This window comes from Bos mutus, chromosome 14 (genome assembly GCF_027580195.1).
Source record: "Bos mutus isolate GX-2022 chromosome 14, NWIPB_WYAK_1.1, whole genome shotgun sequence".
Lineage (NCBI taxonomy): Eukaryota > Metazoa > Chordata > Mammalia > Artiodactyla > Bovidae > Bos > Bos mutus.
In genome coordinates, this window is record NC_091630.1 from 17,351,136 (window position 1) to 17,372,025 (window position 20,890).

Sequence of the window (20,890 nt, forward strand, 5' to 3'; positions counted from 1 at the left end):
GGTGGGTGGCTTCAGCAGCTTCTGCTAAAAGATATTGATAACTGAGTTCAGCAGAGTTATCAGGGCTGATAGCAAAGGTGTACATTGGAATTATAATAGGTTCCTAGCTTGAAATGATAAAGTATCTTAAAAAAAAAAAAAAAACTTTCTTGTGCATAGACCAATGTGGAACCCAGTTTTAGCAGATGAAGTTTACAAGGTTATATACCAGATTGAGTATAGGAGATTTACATGTTGGAGGAAAAGTCTTACCTACCTCCTAAGGAGCTTCTTCACATAATATTCTTGTGGATACCTTGCTTTACACAAAAAGCATCTCCTTGGACATTTACACTGTCCAAATAGAGTCATCAATATAAGTCATCGTATTTCCTTAAAATGAATTTAGTGAAATTTGTCAGAAACAAGTAGTTAAATTTAACAGCTAAAAAAAAATGACTAGCAATTATTGTGTACTCAGTCTGTGCCAGGCATTGTAATAACTGCTTTAAATGCATTATCTCATTTAATCCTCCTAACAGCTCTGTGGGAAATATGTTCCCATGTTATATGTAAAGAAACTGAAGTTTGGAGAAATCACTTCTCCAAGATGACAAATAAACAGAGCTAAAATACAAAACCAAGATTTTCTGGACTTTCTGAGTCCGGTCTCTCAACCTATATGGATCCTTAGAGTGGAGAGAAAAATATGAATCTCAGTTTTTAGTCAACCTCCATTGTCCTTCTCCAGACCATGCAAATAGTTCCCTTTTTTTGTTTTAACTGGTGAATTTGTATATATGTGTCCATGTGACTACAGAATACAGCCTCTCTCAGTACTTTGACAACCTGAGCTGAAATTCTAACTCTCACTTCGGAAATGTGTACCCATCCATCTCATAGGGCGATTAGGAAATTGAAAAGAGATCATTAATGAAAGTGTTGCAGGAAGGGGGAACCCCTTCCAGGGCCCAAAACTGGGCTCTTGTCTAACACTTGGAAATGAATTGTCCGAGGAGACACATGTGCTGACAAAGGAAGACATTTTATTGGGAAAGGGCACCCAGGTGGAGAGCAGTAGGGTAAGGGAACCCAGGAGTACTACTCTGCTGCGTGGCTTGCAGTCTCGGGTTTTATGGTGATGGTATTAGTTTCCCGGTGGTCTTTGGCCAGTCATTCTAATTCAGAGTCTTTCCTAGTGGTGCACGTCTTGCTCAGCCAAGATGGATGCTAGCGAGAGGGATTCTTGGAAGTGGAGGGACACGCGGTGTCTCCTTTAGACCTTTCCCGAACTCTTCTGGTTGGTGGTGGCTTATTAGTTCCGTATTCCTTATCAGGATCTCCTGTCATAAAACAACTCATGCAAATAGTTACTATGGTGCCTGGCCAGGGTGGGAGGTTTCAATCAGTGTGCTTCCCCTAACAAAAGTACTTTTCAGGCTATGCAAGTACTGCACCCTCACAAACTCACAAATGTTTGCTGCTACTGTTTTAGTTATTAATATATAGTAGAAAGATTACTGGGATTCCCAGGTGGCTCAGTGGTAAGGAATCCAGAGACCTGGGATCGATCCCAGGGTCGGGAAGATCCCCTGGAGAAGGAAATTACAAAGTAGAAAGCCTGGAATTTAATTGGCCCTACTATTTATTAGCAGAGTGATCTTAGCCAAGCATTTCACTTCTTTGAGTTTCTGCTTCCTTTTGTATAAAACGTAATGATTATAGTAGATACCAACAAGGTTCATTCCAGGTGTAGTTTTCTCATTCTGTAATTTGGAATTCATCTCCCCACACTTATCTTTCTAAAAAAATTTTTTTTTTCTCTAAAAATATTTAAACTAGCTTTGGCCTCAGAGAGTTGACATCTGTAAGCCACTACTGTATCAGATTACAGTATATTTCTATTTGTTTTAAAGATGCATATTTATATGTATATTTGATATTTTAGTGGACCATTCATTAGTTTATTCAATACTTAAATACATAAATTTAAAAAATGTTAATGAAGTTATTTTTCAAATACTGATGTGAGGAATATCTGTTTTAAATTGGTCCACTTGAATGAACTATCCAAGTCCCATTATCAATTTAGCTATCCAGAAACACTTCATGTAGCACTTTTTTATCCCGAAGAAAGCAATGTTCCATGTCCAGGATTCTTTTGAAGCCTTGAAATAGTAACCATGTGGGTAAGAAAACAGAGAAAATATGAATAACCATAGCATTAACATTCATGGGGAAGAGAATTAGTAAGGTAAAGGTGACCAGTTGCATTCCTGGATTCTGAAGTGAAGGACTATTTACAGTGTCTTAATTGGAGGGACAAAAAAGGGTGTCACCAGGCAACTTTCTAAGAAATTAGGTCAAGGAAAAGTTAAAGGCATCATAAGTTAAAAATTAAAGAAGTAATATATTATGTCTTTCTGTAGTGTTCATGCTTTTTCTCTTAATACTAAAATTAATCCTTTTTAATAAGGTAACTCAAGTGGCAGCCATCCCTTAGCAGTTTTAGCATATATATGAATTTCAGTGATTGCCCAATTTTAGCATTTCAGAAATGCCTTAAGTTGTTATGGATATAACGTGTTTTCTTCTTTAAGAAGACAAAAACATTTGATTTTTAAAAATTTATAACACAATGTTGAACTTGTAATTGTTTACTGTTTTATGTGAAAGTCATAAACCATTGTTACATGTGCTAATGTTCCTTTGTGTGGAAATCATATGGAATTTAAAATAAACAAAGAATTTTGTTTCACTCTTTAAAAACATACCATGTTCAGAGGATAATTTTTCAAAAAGTCATAATTCTTTTATAAATATAAAATGAAGATGTCAGAGATTTTACTTAGTTCATTAATTAATGAGGGAACCAATAAGAATGTTACCAAAAATTCATATACAGGAGACCTGTAGGCCCTGATCCTCTCAGATTTTGATTCTCTTATTCAGTAGGGTCATAAAAATGATAAGTCACTTGATCATTGACTTGGGAAGCCCCAAGAAAAGCCCCCATGATCTTGGGAAGCCCCAAGGAAAGCTTAGTATCATTTGAATGGGATGATTTAAGGAAAACTGCTTGAATTTTGAGGAATGAAATAAGAATACTCATTTTTTTTTTCACAGTAGTAGATTTTTTTCTGAGTTTCCCTGGTGGGTCAGTGGTAAACATTTCCACCCAGCAATGCAGGAGATGCAAGTTGGATCGCTGGATCGGGAAGATCCCCTGGAGAAGGAAATAGTAACCCACTCCAGTATTCTTGCCTGGGATATTCCATGGAGAGAGGAGCCTGGCAGGCTACAGTCTACGGGCTCACAAAAGAGTTGGACACCACAACTGAGTGACTAAACAAAACAACACCAAGGTTTCTCTCTAGCTACAATTCAGAATAATTTTTAGTATTCTGTGTAATTTACCTGCCTGCTTCTCGTCTGTGTTTCTTTGTAATGTTTGTGGTTGCTCTGAGGTTTCCAGTGTACATACTGAATCTTTCACAGTCAATCTTTTGCTCGGTTTTCAATCTCTGACTCTTTGTGACCCCATTGACTGCTGCTTGCCAAGTTTCCCTGTCCTTTTCTATATCCTGGAGCTTGCTCAAACTCATGCCCATTGAGTTGATGATGCCATCCAACCTTCTCATCCTCTGTATCCCTCTCCTCCTGTCCTCAATCCTTCCCAGCATCAGAGTCTTTTACAGTGAATCAGACTTTGTGTCAGGTGACCAAAGTATTGGAGCTTCAGCTTCAGCAGCAGCCCTTCCAATGAATATTCAGGGTTGATTGTTTCAGGATTGACTGGTTTGATCTCCTTACTGTCCAAGGGACTCTAAAGAGTCTTTTCCAGCACCACAGTTCAAAAATATCAATTCTTCAGTGCTCAGCTTTCTTTATATCTGTCCAGCTCTCATATCTGTACATGACTACTAGAAAAACCATAGCTTTGACTATACAGACCTTTGCTAGCAAAGTGATGTCTCTGCTTTTCAATACACTGTCTAGTTTTGTCATAGTTTTTCATCCAAGGAGTTAGCATCTTTTCATTCTTAATCTTTCACAGTCTATTTAGTAGTAATATTTTATCACTTCAAGAAAATGTAGGAACCTTATAATCATAAAGGTCCCTTTCCCCTTCCCCATTTATGTTATAGTTATCATATATATTACTTTTCACCTACTGAAAATCCTACCAGATACAATTTTGACCTTTGTGTCAGTAATCTTATATACTTTAAAGAACTAAAGAGGAAAAAACTAGTATGTTTTATAAATATTTCCCAGGTATTTACCGTGTCCAGAGATCTTCCTCCATTCCTAAAGTTCTGAGTTTTTCTCTGGTGCATTTTCCTTCAACATTAAGAACTTCTTCAGCATTTCTTTGAGAGCAGACCTGCTAGTAACAAATTCTCTGAGTTTTCTGTTATCTGGGAGTATTTGTTTCCTCTCATTCCTGAAGGATATTTTTGCTAGATATAGAATTCTAGGTTAATATTTCTTTCTGTGCTTCAGAAGTATTGTTCCACTGTCTTCTATCCCCTCTGCTTTCTTATGAGAAATGCATGATAATTCCAACTGTTGCTTCCATAAATGTAGCGTGTTGGTTTTCTCTAGCTGTCTTTAAGATTTTTTTTGTTTACCTTTGATTTCCTGAGTTTTATTATATGATGTTTCTGGTCTAGATTTCTTTAAATTTATCCTGTTTGAGGTTCTCTGAGTTTCTTGACTCTGTAAATATTTTAAAATTAAATTTAGGAACTTTTTAGCTATTATTTCTTTCTGTACCAGTCTTTCTCCTCTTCTTTTAGGACTCCACGGTTAAACTTTTTTATATTATTCTTCAGATTCCTGAGACTCCATTCATGGTTCATTTTTCCCCCCCTCTCTGTTCTTCATATTAAATAATTTCTATTGGATTTTTCTGTGGTGATATTTCCATTTGATTATTTTTTATAGTTTCTTCTTCACTTCTGAGAACCTCTGTATTTCCATTCATTTCAAGCATGTTTACCTGTATCTCATGAAACATAGTACCTCCATAAAATTTTAAATGCTTGTGTCACTGCCACCATAGAACAGCCACTGCACTACTTCCCACACTCACACACACACACACACCTTACCATAGGGGGAAAACCAGAAGAGAAAAAAAGAAAAATAAAAAGCAGCTGGTTTCCCCAGCAGTCTTGAAAACCACATGGGCCTTATCTGCCAGACGAGGTTTCTGTTGGACTTTTGGCTGTTCCTGCCATCACTGTGCACCACAACTTAGAACTCACTCTCAAATCAGAGTTATAAGGAAAAAGATGAAAAACAAATGGAAAATTCACCACCTTTGGATCATATCTGCAATTTAACTCCCGTCCCCAGTCTCTATTGTTCTTGTTTACTTTTCAGAGTTGTCAGGTATTTGTGTTTTGTCCTTTTTCTTGAGTTAATTTAAGCAGCATGGGGATTGGACTGTAGTAAGCTTATTCCAATTTTGGCTGGCACCAGAAATCCTGAAATTTTAAGATAATGAAAATATTTTCTGGTCCATTAGCAGAGACGTGGTTTTCTGAGAAACTTAATACAGGATTTCCTCTAAAAGTGATACTTTAATATCTTTACATCTATGAGCACAGATCAGTTAAATATATTGTAGTGAGTAATAACTGTTCCCAGGGAGTTGTCAGCATTAACTTGATCCTGCCCATGTCACCATTAAGCAAAGAACATACCCCAATACTCAAAGGGTGGTAATAGTGTTCTCTCAATGTGTTTCTTAGGGATATTCTTTCATATATTATAAAATCAAGTTAAAAGAGGAAATGCTGTAAAACTCATTGTTCCTTATGTCAGTCTGCCTTCTCAGCAGATGTGGCTGTATATATACACATATGTGTGTGTCATATATACTTTATGCACATATATATTTAAAAACCTAATTATATATGAGATGCCAGCAGAATAAAATGGAATCTACATGTATACCTGTATCTGCATTTGTTTGAGAAAACTGAAGTGAAATAAGAGTGATGAGAATTGCTTATGATTTTGAAAGTGTCGTTAATAAAATATAATCCCCATTCTACATAATTTAGTGATCTTGAGTAGCATGCATGCTAAGTCGCTGCAGTCATGTCCATCTCTTTCAACCCTATGGACTGTAGTCTGCCAGGTTTTAAATTATGCAGTGTTTTGTGTTATTCTCCATAATATTTAAAAAATGGAAAATTTTTTGAAGTATAAATTATCAACTTAAATTTCTTTTATAAATATTGGTACTAATAATCTACAAATGATTGCCCATCTAGTTCAAGTAGATAGTACATCTGTGAGTCAACAGGTTTCTTTTTAAAATATTAAAATATGGCCTTTCTCCATGCCCTTGTAACTTAGAGCAACCTCTAACAGAAATGAGATCTTCTGCCAGCACCTTTACATGTAGCAGCTGTATTATTGGCAATTCTCATTTAAATAAAGATGTATGTAGTTGTTTTAACATAATCATATTAGTTGTGTTTATAAATATTTAAAAGTTGGTATTTGTTTTGTTTAAGGTAATGGAGTCCAGATTGGAAATTGCCTCATATCTTGACTATGCAGCCCAAGGCAGCCTCAAAAAGTCATTTTTCTTCTTGTTTGTTTGGGGCTTTTTGTTTGTTTTTGAAGAAATGACTCTGCCATCTGGTCAATTGTGAAGGACTTGAACCATTCTAAGGGAACTTCACTATTCCTGCCCCACCCCAACTATACTTCCTCAGTATGCAGTCATTCGAGGATCTTATTACTCATTTATGGGTGCTAGAAGCTAACAAAGTAGTTTGAAAACATTACTTTCACCCTCTTGCAACCTTTTTATCTTAACGTAATTTTTCAGGCATTAGCCAAACTAAAATACAGAAATTACAGTTGATTAGAACTTTTCTTGGGGCTTTCCAGGTGGCTCAGAATCTGCCTGCCAAGCAGGAGACGTGGGTTTGATCACTTGGTCAAAAAGATCCCCTGGAGGAGGAAATGGCAACCCACTCCAAGTGTTGCCTAGGACTCTTCTTGCCTAGGAGATCCCATGGTCAGAGGAGCCTAGTGGGCTACAGTTGAGGGGTGTCACGAGGAGCTGGCCACGACTTAGAGACTAAAAAACAACAAAAAACTTACCCTACTGAAAAAGCAGGTTATAGCACAACTCTTGTGTAAAATCCATGTCACAATACTTCTAGTAATGGGCCTTTTCTGCACTGTAAGGTTTTATAACATTACAGATATGACTTGAGGTTCAGTTAAGAGGCAGACATGGAATAGTTTATTAAGCAGTCAAGATTTGGAGTGAGTTAGTTCTGAGTTCTGATCCCAGCTCTACTGCATACTACTGTGTAACCTTGGGCAAGTCATTTAACCTCTCTAAACTTCAGTTCCTTATCTTTAATGTGGGGATATACTGGTAGCAACCTCCTGGAGTTGCTGTAAGGAGTAAACGGTATATATGAAGCTTTTAGCTAAGTGTGTAGCACAGAACTCAGTGGATGTTAATGTTAAGGTTGTTGTTGCTTTTTTTCATCACTGCTAGTATCTTTAAGCTGATTTTAAAACAGTGGTTGTAATCGGCTAAAAAAAACTTCACATCATTTCAGTTCAATTATAGCTATTGTATAGTTTGAAGATTTTCAGTTATAATAATTGGCTTTTTGCTCTTTCATGGGTAGGTCTGCAGAAAATGTGCCAAAGACATTTGAGTAAACCAACAGTTAGAAAATCATAAACTGGCTTGTAACACCTCATAAATCATATCTTGATTTCATTTAGTTCTTGTGAGTTTAAGAGAAAGCTTGAATTACATGTCTCTTTAGAATTAACAGTGTTGCTAATATCCCTGGAAAGGCTTAGAATTAACCTGTGACTTTAATGTCATAATGATCACAACTTGAACATTTATCTGAAAATTTAGCTGCTAGGAAAATTTCTCGCTGGCCAGTAATGTGAAATGAAATTATTGCTTTGACAGGACTCAACAAGTAAGTTGGTCTTTTAAATGGGAGGCACTATTGTATGTCACTCAGGGAGAGTTGGTGGTGAGAAAGTTAAGTAAAGAAGTGACCCAGCCAGTGGGAGGATTTATGTATGGTGAAGAGTTCGGGAATGGAAATCAGAAGCTTAGACTTTTAGTCATGGCTCTAACGCCAAAGCTCTTTCATGCAGAAAACTGAGCTTCTTGGTGCTTTAATTTCCTTTTCTCTAAGATAGGTACAGGCATACCTCAGAGATATTGTGACTTTGGTTCTAGAACCACTGCAATAAAGCAAATATTGCAGTAAAACAAGTCACAAGAACTTTTTGGTTTCCCAGTGCATATAAAAATTATTTTCACACTGTATAGTATAGTCCCTTAAGTGTGCAATAGTGATATTTCTAAAACACAATGAACATGCCTTACTTTAAAAATACTTCATTGCTAAAAATGCTAAGCATCATCAGAACCTTCAGTGGGTCCTAATCTTCCTGCAGGTATAGTGTCTTGCCTCTTTGTTGTTCAGGATGGTGATTACTGAAGGTTTGGGTGGCTGTGGCAGCATCTTAAAATAACAGTAAAGTTTGCCATGTTGTTTGACTTCGTTTCATGAGTGATTTCTCTGTAGCATGCAGTGCTGCTTGATAGCCTTTTACCCACATAGAACTTCTTCCAAAACTGGAGTTCATCCTCTCAAAACCTGCCACTACCTTGTAACTAAGTTTATGTAATATTCTAAGCCCTTTGTTGTCATTTCAACAATCTTCGTGGCATCTCCATCTCAAGAAATCACTTTTTTGCTCATCCATAAGAAAAAATCCCTCCTCCATTAAAGCTTTATCATGAGATTGCATCAGTTTAGTCACATGTTCAGGCTTCACTTCTAATTCTTGTTCTCTTGCTGTTCCCACCACATCTGCAGTTACTTTCTCCACTGAAGTCTTGAACCCCTCAGAGTCATTCATGAGAATTGGGATCAACGTCTTCCCATTGTTGATATTTTGACCTCTTCCCATGAATCACAAATGTTCTTAATGGCATCTAGAATGGTGTACCCTTTCCAGGAGGTTTTAATTTACTTTACCAGATTCATCAGAGAAATCACTATCTATGGTAGTTAGAGCTTCACAAAATGTATTTTTTTAATAGTAAAGCTTGAAAGTTGAAATTACTCCTTGATCTATGGGCTGCAGAATGGATGTTGTGTTAACAGAAATGAAAACAACATTGATCTCGTTGTACATCTCCATCAGAACTCCTAGGTAACCAGGTGCATTGTCAATGTGCAGTAATGTTTTGAAAGGAATCTTTTCTTCCCTAAGCAGTAGATCTCAACAGTGGGCTTAAAATATCCAGGAAACCGTGTTGTAAACAGATGTGCTGTCATCCAGGTTTTGTTCCATTTATAAAGCACAGACGGAGTAGGTTTAGCTTAATTCCTAAAGGCCCTAGGATTTTCAGATTGGTAAATGAGCATTGGCTTCAAGTCACCAGCTGCACTGACCCCTAATAAGAGAATCAGCCTTTGAAGCTTTGAAGCCAGGAATTGACTTCTCCTCTTTAGCTATGAGAGTCCTAGATGGCATCTTCTTCCAGTGTAAGGCTGTTTTGACTACATTGAAAATCTGTTGTTTTGTGTTGCCACCTTCATTAATTATCTTAGCTTCTGGGTCTTGATATCAGATCTTCTAGATAACTTGCTACAGCTTCTAAATTAGCATTTGCTGCTTCACCTTGAACTTGTATGTTACAGAGTTGGCCTCTTTCCTTAAATCTCATGAACTATAAACTCTGCTAGCTTCACACTTTTCTTCTGCAGCTTCCTTATCTCCTTCATCCTTTTTAGAATTGAAGAGAATTAAGACCTTTCTCTGGATTAGGCTTTGGCTTAAGAAAATGTGACTAGTTTGATCATCTATCCAGACCACTAAAACTTTCTCCTATCAGCAATAAAGCTGTTTTATTTTCTTATTATTTATATGTTCACTGAAGTAGCACTTTTAATTTCCCTCAAGAACTTTTCCTTTGCATTCACAACTAGGCTAACTGGTCCAAGAAGCCTAGCTTTTGGCCTGTCTGGGCTTTCAGTGTGCCTTCCTCACTAAGCTTTATCATTTCTAGTTTTTGATTTAAAGCGAGAGATGTACAACACTTCCTTTCATTTGAATATTCAGAGTCCACTGTAGGGTTATTAATTGATCTAATTTCTGTATTGTTGTATCTCAGGGAATGGGGCGTCTCCGATGGTGTAGCAGGTAAAAGAACCCACCTGCAGTGCATGAGACACATGAGATGCGGTTTCAATCCTTGGGTCAGGAAGATCCCCTGGAGAAGGAAATGTCAATCCACTCCAGTATTCTTGCCTGGAAAATCCCATGGACAGAGGAGCTTGGCAGGCTACAGTCCATGAGGTCACAAGAGTCAGACATAACTTAGCGACTAAACCACCACCACCAGTATTCTTGCCTGAGATATTTCATGGACAAAGGAGCCTGGCAGTCTACCTTCATGGGGTCACAAAGAGGCGGACATGATAGTAGCAGCTGAGCACAGAGAATAGGGGGGCCAGAGGAGAGAGAGAGACGGGGGAGTGACCAGTCAGTGGCACAGTCAGAACACATACAACACTGCATTATCTTATATGGGCATGTTTTGTGGTGCCCTAAAATAATTGCTGAGCCCACATGCTCTACTATTAGAATAGTAACATCAAAGATCATTGATCACAGATCACCATAACACATATAATAATGAAAAAAATTGAAATATCAGAAACTTACCAACATGTGATAACACAAAGACACAAAATGAGATAATGCTTTTGGAAAAATGGCACCAGTCAACTTGCTTGACAGAGTTGCCACAAACCTTCAATTTCTAAAAGAGTCAATATCTACAAAGCGTGATAAAACAAGGTATACCTCTATAATAATATGTGTTTTTTGTAGTTTGATGGTTTAGTCTGACCTCCAAATAATGTTTGTGAAATACCTTGGAACTGTGAAATATTCAGCTGTAAATTGGGACTTCTGTAGTTATTAGCATTAGAAAGGAGAGCTTAATGGTAATAAGACTTTCCTTTTTGGACATGATAAAAAGATTAGTGTCCTGGCCCTTTTTAACACCAATTGTGATCATCAGCATATATTCATAGTGAAGGAAAAATGAGAAGAATAATTTATAGTCACTGGATTTGCCTTCAGTGTTATAGAACCCAAACAGAGTGGAGCTGAGGCTTACAGTTCAGATGAATTTGATCTTCCATGAATTTATATGACTACATTTTTTTAGTAAATAGCTTCCTCTGTGTCCTTGCTCTGAATTAATCACATGTCATATAAAGTATCTGAAACCAACATTGGAATTTATTTATTTATTTTTGGCTGCTCTGGGTCTTTGTTGCTGTCTGCAAGCTTATTTTAGCTGTGGCAAGCAGAGGCTATTCTTTCATTGTGGTACACGGACTTCTCATTGTAGCTCCCCTTGTTGCAGACCATGAGCCCTAGGGTGCATGGGCTCAGCAGTTGCAGCTCATGGACTCTAGCGTACAGGCTCAGTAGTTGCGGCTTAGTTGCCCCAAGGAATGTGGAATCTTCCCATACCAGGGATCCATCAGTGTCCCCTGCGTTGGCAGACAAATTCTTAACCACTGGGCCACTAGGAAGTCACCAACATTAGAATTCAACATTAAAATAACAAAAAAAATAGTAAAGGGATCAATCACAACACGAAACGGTGTAGAAAATTAAAGGAATTAATTGAGATGATGCTTCACATATTATCTGCTGATTAGCATCATTAAGTGGGAAGAATTCACTTTCTTCTACCAAGGTATGGCAAGTTTGGTTCAAAAAATAAGAACCAGTAGACCCTGGTGATCAAACACGCCAATAGGCATTTTAATTTTTTCCACTTTTCCTTCCTATGGGCTCCAGGTTTGTAATCTCAAACCTGGAAATCTCCTTTTCCCCTTCCTGTCACATCTTAAGAGGTGAAAAAAATTCTTAGAGTTAGTCAAAATGGTTAGAGTTAGTCAAATGCCTAAATATTGACAAGGAAACGGTGCCACTGACCATTTATATAGCAATTTAGAATTAAATTTTTGGTTGATTTTGCTGTTTTTTCATTGAATTGTTACTGTGTTTTATGGATATAGGTTCCTTCATGATTTAGTTTTCAGGTATTGTAGAAGCCTCGTGGACTAGATTTGTTTCTGTGGCTACATTTAAAAAAAGAAAAATAATAAGACAGCCTTTAAGCTAAGGAGCAAAAAATAAATATAAAAAAAATAAGCAACTCAATAAACCTATAGCTTTGCCTTTTGCATATCCAGTGATTGGAAGGTGACTATTCTGATAGTAATCACTGATTGAAAGGAGTTACACTTCCAGTCATTTTTGAGCATACCAAAACTAAGTATAACCATGACTTCTGAAGGAGGCCCTTGGGAGCTGTCCCCAAATGAATTTCATACATAGAGGCAAATTGATCACATACAGTAGATCCTCCCAAAATGCTTTCCTTGACATTTCATTCCATTTATGTTAAGGGAAACTTTTGTGTATTTTTGACTGGTAATAAAAGGATTCCACTAAAGAACCATCTAGGAACATGTAGTCGATAAAGCCAGAGAGAGGAAAGGAGAGTAGGGACTCTCTAATCCCTTGCCTGTTAGTTACCCTGAGTCCTCTTTAGGTATTTCCTCCCACCCTCCCTCCTCTGGCTAGTTATGAACTCTTTTTGATTTTCCTTAAAAATAAAGCCCTGTGAAATGGAAATCCTGATGGACTCACTATATCTACTTATAAATTATTTTAAAGTGTCATTTCAGTCTTCTTTGTATAAAGGTTGATATACCCAGCCACCTTTGTAAAAGGAGTCTCTAACTTCTAGTTTAAAAAATGAAAAGGAATCAACTTTGGCTTGCAAATTGCATATCCTAGACTCACTTGTAGGCCAAGCATTTCTAAAGGATGAGAAAGAAGCTGAGAATACAGTTTTGATAACTCTCAGAACCAAAATGCAAAGATATTGTCAGGTCTGTAATTTCTCCTTAGCAAAGATTATTTTATATGGAAGTAAAATATGTTGACTCATATTTCAGACTTGAATAATTATTATTTGAAAAGCTAAATATTAAGAAGTTTAGTAGCTTTTAAGGTTAAAATTGGGCATATGAAGTGAACTGACAGTCGCTCAGTCGTGTCTGACTCTTTGCTGTCCCATGAACTGTAGCCCGCCAGGCTTCTCTGTCTATGGTATTCTCCAGGCAAGAAAACTGGAGTGGGTTGCCGTTCCCTTCTCTATGGAATCTTCCTGATCCAGAGAACGAACCTGAGTCTCCCGCATTACAGGTGGATTTTTTACCATCTGAGCCACAGGGGAAGCCCAAAATTGAGTATAATTTCCACTATTTTTTTTACCTTTTACATTATATTCCTCTTATTTTATATAAGCAGTAAAGATTTTTCAAAATTAAAAAAACGAAAAACTAAGAAGAATGATACTTGAAAGGTATACCACACATATACTCCTATTTTGTTTAGAGTTTGTGTTTAAGAAACAAAATAGTGACTGTTTATTGAACGTCTACCATAACATCTCCATACAAACCACAGTACATATATTATCTAATATAATATTCTCAACATCCCCATAATTTAGTTTATTATCCCCATTTTGAAAACAATCGGAGACTCAGGGAAGTTAAAATTAAATTTACCCAGTTTAAGGAGTCAGGATTTATATCCAGATCTATGTACCTCCAGGGCTTCCCAGGTGGCTCAGGTGGTAAAGAATCTGCTTGCAATGTGGGAGATCTGGGTTCGATCCCCACGTTGGGAAGATCCCCTGGATGAGGGCATGGCAACCCACTCCAGTATTCTTGCCTGGAGAATTCCATGGACAGAGGAGCCTGACAGACTACAATCCAAGGAGTCTCAAAGAGTCAGACACAACTGAGCAACTAACACTTTCACTTCACTATGTACCTCCAGAGTTCATGTTCTTTCATTACCCTACACACTTTTTTTCCTGTTACAAACTGAGTCCCTGATGGTGTCCTGGGCCCAGTGACCTTCTTGGGCTTCCCTGGTGGCTCAGCTGGTAAAGAATCCACTGACAATACGATCCCTGGGGTGAGAAGGGAAAGGCTATCCACTCCAGTATTCTGGCCTGGAGAATTTCTTGGACTGCATAGTCCACAGGGTCGCAAAGATTCGCACGCTACTGAGCAGCTCTCACTTCAAACTGATGTAAACTCTTCTTTAAGAAAATGTTAGAAAGCTCCATGGAATAAAGGCTGTTTTCAGTAAGTCCTGGGTCAATAATAAACTGTTTCACAAACCTCTTTCATGTGACAGTATCTTACCACTTATCAGTTGTGCCTCTAGAGTTCATCAAAAGTCACTTAACATGCTCTTTCATAAACATGAGGCTTCCCTCATAGCTCAGTTGGTAAAGAATCTGCCTGCAATGCTGGAGACTTCAGTTTGATTTCTGGGTCAGGAAGATCTGCTGGAGAAGGGACAGGCTACCCATCCAGTATTCTTGGCTTTCTCTTGTGACCCAGCTGGTAAAGATTCAGCCTGCAATGCAGGAGACCTGGGTTTGATCCCTGGGTTGGGAAGATCCCCTGGAGATGGAAAAGGCTACCCACTTCAGCCTGGAAAATTCTGGCCTGGAGAATTCCATGGACTATATAGGCCACCGGTTCACAGAGAGTCAGAAACAATTGAGCAACTTTCATTTCACTTCACTTCATAAACATGATGGCTCTGGATACCTCAGGCCAGAGAGAACCAGTCTCCCTAAACAGTCACAGATGCCACTTTGGTTCTGTGGCATCCTGGGATATGCCTGATAGCTGATATGCCTGATATGCTGATATGCCTGATATGCTGATAGCAGACTTCAGCATGCTTGTGACATAATAACAGGTGGCTTTAAAGTGAATAAAATATATAATCTGTTTTTCCTTTTTAAAAACCAAATAGTAGATCTTTCAAGACTTTCTAGAATTAGTAAAATGGAGACAAGTAAAATCTTGAGGCTATTTGCAGTGCTACATCGTACAAGTATTTGTGTTGTGCCACTGAGAAATTTGTGATGTTTTCATGATGTGCAGCTATCAGAAAATTCAGGGTGGGCGGGAAAAAGGAAGGGAAACTCAGTGCAATATGAAATCAAAGCCAAAAGTTGCTGAAATTTTAATCTACAGTAATAGTTTAGGGATCACATTAATTTTAATTATATATCATCAGTAAGCATCAGTAGGATTGAAAATTAAAGCATGATATAATTTCAAAAGTATTTGATAATACTGAGCAGGATTTGGTTGGGATTGCAAATAGCAACAGGATTACATTAGTATAGCAAGAAGCTAATACAGAAATAAGACGATAGATTATTTGCTTACTAAAGAAAACATGCTTAAAATGAAGCACACCAAAACTCAATTAATCATATTTATTTTTCAAGATTTATCCCCCAAATTTCAATTAATAATATTTTTTTCTGGTAACATAAATTTAGAGGAACTCTCTATCATGGGGAGATTTGATTCTCTTGACCTTGCTCCCTATATAACTTAGCATTCATCTTCCGTAGAATGTAAAAGACAAGGGTATCATGAGAAAATTGAATCAAAGAGTCAGAAACATTATGGTGACTATAGTTACTTGCATCTTCCTCCATGAAAACTTTGCCTGGAACTTTCAGGGAAAATAACCGATGGACCAATTTCTTTTTCTGCCCTTCTTTAACCAGTTCAGTTGTGAGAGGTGTTCTTGAGCACAAAAGTAGTGAAGATAAAGCAGAAACAGACATGAATTATCAACTCCATTGTAAACCTGTGGTTGGTAAAAGTAACTGTGGCAGAAGAGAGAGGGGGAAAGAGGAAGAAAATGATGTTGGTATGGAGTCTCACTCTGGTTCTCTTTATAATCATTATGTAGCTTGGAAATAAAGAGATTCTTAGGACACAAAGCTTTTTAAAACTCAAAGTTTTTACTCAAGGCAAAAAAAACCAAAATGGGTTTGTCTCTTTGAAGTATCTGGTATAAAAGTAAATGGACTTCATTATATATTCAATATTATATCAATCTTAAAATGAGGAAATCCTCACTGAAATCTGTGGGAAAATGTTTCCTCATTGGGACCTTACTGAAAATTCAGCTTAGTTATAAAAAAGAAATATCCTGCCACATAGTATTAATAAAACAAAACCGAGTAACTGTGAAGCTTACAAAGTCTGCAGCACTAAGCTGTTCTATATAAGCTTGGAAAATAAGTTTTTTGTAAGTAAAGATTGCAAAGAAAATAAATTCATTTCTAAAGTTTCATTGTGAGCTGAACACATGAGTCATGTTATATTTTATGTAATTCAAATGTTAAGCAAAGACATACTTAACTCTGTGAACATCTGCTAAGGGTCAAAAAATAACAATAATGAGCAGCACTAGAAAGATGACTTTATCAGAATCAGAGAAAAACAGAAAAACCTCCTAAGCAGTTAAGTGAAATGTAGGTTTTGTGAAGAAGACAAAGTAATCTACAAGCACAAGGAATATAATCTGAATCAAGTTCTATAAAAGCCAACGGTACCTTGGTCCATCTGGGAGTGGACTTTAAGCTCTGAATCTTCCCTTTGGTGTTTGTTCTTTGTGACATGATATGATGAAGTATTTTGTTTTGAAGTCCAGGTCAACCCAGAAGAAAAACAAATATTATAACTTTGTCAATACCAGTGTCTCATGGAAGTGAATGCTAACTGACTTTGAACAAGATTTATGGCTGTGAGCAGATTATTGTGTGTTCCTGACCCATTTCCCACAGTCTGTTAGTCATAATAAGATATGGCTTTCTCCTGTTTCTTTGGCCGAGGGACAACAGTGTAAATGTAAACATGCTCATTAACATCAGCAGGGGCTTATTCTTTTTGAGAGCTTCCTTTACTTAAATAAATAGGTGTTCGCTGAGTATGAAGAAGAAAGCTGGCAAAGTCTAACAGAGCTTCCAGAATGATAAAGTCATCCCTATTTGTCACTCCGTTTGTATCATATTCACAGGCTCCTTTAATCTTGGTTTTTCTGGTGATTTTCCAGCTATATATTAACCCCAAGGAATGTGTAATATGAATCCTATTTTCTAGACCTGATGATGTAATTAAGGAGAAGCTAAATTTAAGACAGTTCAGGAAGTCTAGAAGTCATCCCCCACATCATCTAGCCGTGAGAGCCAGAGGGACCAAATAGTGATTTACACACCTGAGCTGTCTATCCTCTGGGATTCTCATACACCTTTCTGCTACTGCTGCTGCTTCATCTCACCACAGTGACTATAGGCATGTCCAGAGTAGAGGTTTTAGCCAAAACTCAGGGAGTAGCCACCAGCCCTGTCATACATTCAGTATTCATCAACCATGACCCTGTGTTTTCCTGAATGTTCTTAATTTCAGTTATTCTGTTCTTGTATCAGCCGTCTGAATGCAGCTTTACATTTTAAACCGGGGATGTAATATGTGGCTTCCCAGGTGGCGCTAGGAGAAAAGAATCTACCTGCCAGTGCAGGATATGTAAGAGAGGGAATTCAGTCCCTGGGTCGGGAAAATCTGCAGAGAAGGAAATAGCAACCCATTCCAGTGTTCTCGCCTGGGAAATCCCATGGACAGAGGAGCCTAATGGGCTCCAGTCCATGGGGTCACAAGAGTCGGACATGACTGAGCAACTGACACACTCTTACCTATCATACATGGTTATCAATATCAATTTTTCTTTCTCCCCCACACAAGATATTACTCATTTTAAGTTTTTGCTTATCTGTCGAGTGAAAAAAAATGTGTTTCTTGTTTTAAATAAGCTTAATTAATAGTGGACATAAGTTTGAGTAGGCTCTGGGAGTTGCTGATGGACAGGGAGGCCTGCTGTGCTGCAGTTCACAGGGACGCAAAGAGTTGGACACGACTGAGCAACCGAACTGAATTAATAGTGAGACTGAGGAGTTTTTTTCCTTTTTCATAAAACAGTGTTCTCCAGAAGGATTAAATAGCTAAAGGTAAAAACAGATCTTAGAAATCCTTCAATAGACTATGGGAAAATATATACTCTACCTAGGGATAAATCCATAAGATATGTTAATAATTTTTTACCTCATCTATTCAGAAGTATGTATGTAAAAAGCATCAGGATATAACTAGAAGGCAACTAACATACCAGGAAGTAACACTTGCTACACATGGCAAACAAATCATTAACACCCATAATACATAAGGAGTTTCTACAAATCAGTAAGAAAAAAAACCCAATAGCAAAATGAGTATTTATTTTTAGAAGAAGAATCCTAAATGGCCAATAAATGAAAAAATATTCAACCTTTGTTATTTACTATTAGCATAAAATGTTGTCTTACTATGTCAATACATATAAATCTTGATTCTTTTAAACATTGTATGGGTTATTGTTTTTTATTTAAATATTAATCCATTGATGGATGTCTTAGTTCTTTTCTACTTTTTGCTATGATAAACAATTCTACAATGAATTTGTATGTGTGTGTGTTAACGTTTGTTCGGTCGCTAAGTCATGTCCAACTCTTTGGGACCCCAGGGACTGCTGCACTCCAGGCTTCCCTGTCCTTCACTATCTCCCAGAGTTTGCTCAAACTCATGTCCATTGAGTCGATGATGCCATTCAACCATCTCATCCTCTGTCACTCTCTTCTCCTGCCCTCAGTCTTTCCCAGCATCACTGTCTTTTGAGTTGGCTTGTCACTTCAGGTGGTGAAAGTATTGGAGCCTCAGCTCCAGCATCCAATGACTATTCAGGATTGATATCCTTTAGGATTGACTGGTTTGATCTCCTTATTGTCCAAGGTCATCTCTTAAGTCTTCTCCAGCACCACAGTTCTAAAGCATCAATTCTTTGGTGCTCAGCCTTCTATACGGTCCAACTCTCACATCTGTACATGACTACTGGAAAAACCATAATTTTGACTTTGTGGACTTTTGTTGGCAAAGTAATGTTTCTGCTCCTTGATTTAATATGCTGTCTAGGTTTGTCATAGCTTTTCTTTCAAGGAGCAAGCATCTTTTGATTTCATGACTGCAGTCACCGTCCACAGCGATTTTGGAGCCCAAGAAAATAAAATCTGTCACTGTTTCCATTTTTACCCCATCTTTTTGCCATGAAGTAATGGGACCAGATGCCATGGATCTTAGTTTTTTGAATGCTGAATTTTAAGCCAGCTTTTTCACTCTCTTCTTGCATAGACGTTATCAGATTTTTTAGTCTTGGTAGATAGAAAACTCGACTTATTTTAAAAAGGTTTTTTTTTTTCCTTTAATTATTTCTAAGATGTAGTATCTCTTAATGTTTATATTTTAACTGCTTTATGCCATTTGTTTTTCTTCATTTATTACTTGTTTATTTTCTTGATAAATAAGTGCTTTTTCTACCCTTTACCCATTTTTCTGTTAGTATCTGTATTGATTATACAAACTCTTTACATAGTCATGATATCCCTTTTCTGCCATACAAGTTTAAATATATGATTTTTATACCTTGTTATACATATCATCCTAATTTTTACTTGCCAGGTTTTTACACATCATATTAATATTTCTACATCAGTTTAATATATTCCTGTTCATTATTTATTCAGCTACATCATTTATATGTTTTTTCCATTAGATCATTGTTTTCTCTCTAGACTGTATCATCTGCAAAATCAAGAACTATGTCTCCTCATATAGGTCTGGCACAATATCACTTACTTGATAATAATGATTTCTTCTTAATGATGGCTACATAGGTGAGACCTAGAAATAGATGCTCAGGTCCTGACAGGCTACGTAGAGCCTACAGACTGATTATAGATCCTACCAGCAATAGACTTTTGCCATCCTTTCACCAGACTTGACCATTATATGTGAACAACAGAAGAGTATAGTGTTACTGTGTAATAGCTCTACTATGCATATTCTCACTGCTTTAAATTCACTGATTATATAAAAAAGAAGAATGCACTAGTTTAGTGTTTGATCTTTACCACATAGATCTAACGTCACAATCAGTTGCTTTTAGTATTTTCTTTGAAATCACATAAAGGTTCATATGTGCCAGGTTTCATAAGGATCACATGATAAGGTCAAGAAATACAAATTCCAAGGCAGAATTTATATGCCCGGTTCACATATGACAGTAATACTGTATAACCATATGTTGAATATAATACACAGTATGTAAATGCTCTTCTTGAATGCAATCCAATCAATAAAACCTAAAATAAATAACACTTTAATAACACATTTCAAATCAACTGAAAATGGAATAGATGGACTCTATGGCAAGAACATCCCTATAAAATTGACATTGAAAGGCCATTAAAACACAGAGAGTAAAACAATCTTGAAACTAAAGAAAAACTGTGAATATTTAGAAGTTTTTAAAAAGCCTACTACATTGCATGCCAAGATATAGCAGTCGTTTTTATTTAAAGAGCTATTTCAATAAAAACTGGATTGCCAAGCATTAAAAAGTAAATTCCATTTGCCATCACCAATAACTGAAAGAAACTTTAAAAAAATATACAATATTAACCTTAAAAAAGCTTAAAATGAACAATATTTAATAGAAAAATCAAAACTGAAAAATTCCACTTTTAGTCATAATTGGAACTGTTGAAAGATTGACCTATTTTGTCATTAAAAAAGGTTATGGGAAAGCTACTGAAGTTAACTTCAAAAGCCTAGCAGTAAAAGGGATTGTAATGTCAGTAAAACTGAAACAGATCGAATAACCTGTAAGTAGTACTAATCCACTGCATCTTTGAACATGTATATGCCTCTTTTTAAGCTGGAAAGGTTGCCCTTTTTTTTTTCCCTTAACTTGTTTCCAACAGCCCTTTAAAAAAGAAATCTATCTGTTCAACTGT

The 20,890-nt window shown here is 36.9% G+C and overlaps 1 protein-coding gene across 8 annotated transcripts in view; it reads left to right on the forward strand.

Annotated features, from left to right (window-relative positions):
• The window catches only part of VPS13B (vacuolar protein sorting 13 homolog B), an 805,186-nt gene that overhangs the window by 568,970 nt on the left and 215,326 nt on the right, over positions 1 to 20,890 (forward strand). The window lies entirely within an intron of this gene.